The sequence below is a fragment of the Capsicum annuum genome, chromosome 12, assembly GCF_002878395.1.
Source record: "Capsicum annuum cultivar UCD-10X-F1 chromosome 12, UCD10Xv1.1, whole genome shotgun sequence".
Classification (NCBI taxonomy): Eukaryota; Viridiplantae; Streptophyta; class Magnoliopsida; order Solanales; family Solanaceae; genus Capsicum; species Capsicum annuum.
In genome coordinates, this window is record NC_061122.1 from 87,783,130 (window position 1) to 87,785,451 (window position 2,322).

Consider the following 2,322-nt stretch of genomic DNA (forward strand, 5'->3'; position numbering starts at 1 on the left):
CTAACAGGTCAAGACACCTCATCTACCCTCATCTAGCAGGAATGATGTCTCTCATCCACCCTCATCTAGCAGGTGTGATGTCTCAACCTACGCTGGCTACATAGTTCTGGAGCACAAGGATCGCATCTAAGGATTACACCCTCTACTAGTAGGTGAGTCCCCATTCTTGAGCTCTCTTGGTGCTAGTTTCTACTCCTAACTGAAAGACACTTATTTGATTCTTTACTGAACTTAGACTAAGCTAAATCTGATACTGATTATATTTGTCAAGAGATATGACTGAGTTACACTGAGATTAATTAGTTCCGTATCTGACGGAAAGGTATCGAATCATAGCATCTGATTGACGATGCAGAGCTTGAATAGATTATTCAAATCGCTTCTGAGATTAGAATTGAATCACTTGAATACTATTAGATCTGATCTGATTACAAGACGGAGGATAGATTACTAGCGATACAGAGATTACAAAGATAACTGAGATTACAGAGCCTGATTAAGCTCCACACTTGTCTGAAGATACATAGTTCTATAGTTCACTGAGTTCTAAGAATCGTGGCTCGACTGGAATTATCGCGAAACTGACACGGGCTCTAGACAACAGCTCTATTGTCAGGTATAAATACCCCCAGGACTTGATAACATAAAAGTAAGACATAATCATTCTCACATCATCACGATCGTCCATTCACCATCACAATCATTCATGCATCAACACAAGCATTCATTCATTATCATAATCATTCATGTATTATCGCAATCATACCTTAATCGTCACCATCATTAATGCATCATCATAATTACCAAAGGGCCACTTTAAGCATCTCGGGATATTAATCACATAACAACATAGAGGAAACATGCTATTAGATCGTACTCCATTCAGCAAGGTTTTACCTCAACTATTTCATACCTATATAGGCCTTAACATGCATTTGGATTTCACACCGCTTGGGAAACTTCATACTATCATGTCATAGCTTACTTGCTAATCACTTGGTATATATTAAAAACTTAACATATATCAAGGGGCACATAATGGGGAATTTACAACCATCACATCTCCACTCGATCACTAAGGTCCTTTAACAAACACTAGACATGCATAGGTTCACACTTATTTGGGGATTTCCTACTAGCATGGAATAAGTCATTCACTTGGTCATTTTATCAGACACTAGGCATGTATAGACTAGATCACAATTTGAGGCTTCCTATTCAACATGCTATAATGGCCCATATTCTTCTTCTAAGCTTTTATCAATCTATGGGAGACATACTCTGCTAAATCAACCAATTCTACACCCAAAAGTCATGAACATATCAACAATCGTAACACATAATCGTATCTTAAAAGTCATTAGATCATGATTTAACTATAATGCTTAATTTCTAGTCTCTTAGACATTTTATCGAACACCTCATATGCACAATTTAGGCATAAGTATAATAACCCAACTACTCATCATGAACAACCAAATTTACATGTTTCCACTCATATATTATCATAGATTCATGCAAACCACATAAGTATCCCATATTGGAGGTCATTCAACATCAACAACAAGTACATAATCCATTTACCACACAAGTACCACATACTAAGGACAAGGCTTGATAATCTTGTAGACAAACATGAACCACAACTCAATTATAGCAAACATCAATTTCAACTCACAAGAATTATTAAAATTTCATAAACATAAATCTTGGAGATTTAGAAAAAGGTACTTGAGCTTATTGGATAAAAGGGACCCAATAATCAACATCTACATACCTTGGGGAAACTCTTTCTTGAAAGCCTTCGGAAGAATTCTTGATTTTTCCTTTTGATTCTCTCTAAATTTTTGGTGGAAGAAAAGAGAATTGAGAATTTTTGATTTTTGAAACCCTAGTTTTTGGGTGAAAGAAGAGAAAAGAAATGAGGCCTTCAACCCTTAAGTGGATATTTAAAGAGGTTGGGGAAAGAGTGCAAAAAACCAAAATGCCCTTTAAAGAAAAGAGTTGAAACTGCTGATCGGGGTATGTGATGGTCGATTTGACGATCTGTCAGAGGGACTGATGGTCCACCAAGTCGTTCATCACTCAAGTGCCAAAATTGGGACATTCTTCCTCGACGTGATGGTTGAAGTGATGTTCCATCAGGAATCTGACGGTCCACCAGATCATCCGTCACCCAAGGGTCAAGAATAATCCATTCTGTTTTGACCTGACAGACCCCTTGACGGTCCGTCAACTTTTTGATGGTCCACCACTTTGGTCGTCACTCGGGGGACAGAAATGGGATGTTCTGTCTTGGCCTGACGGGACACTTGATGGTCC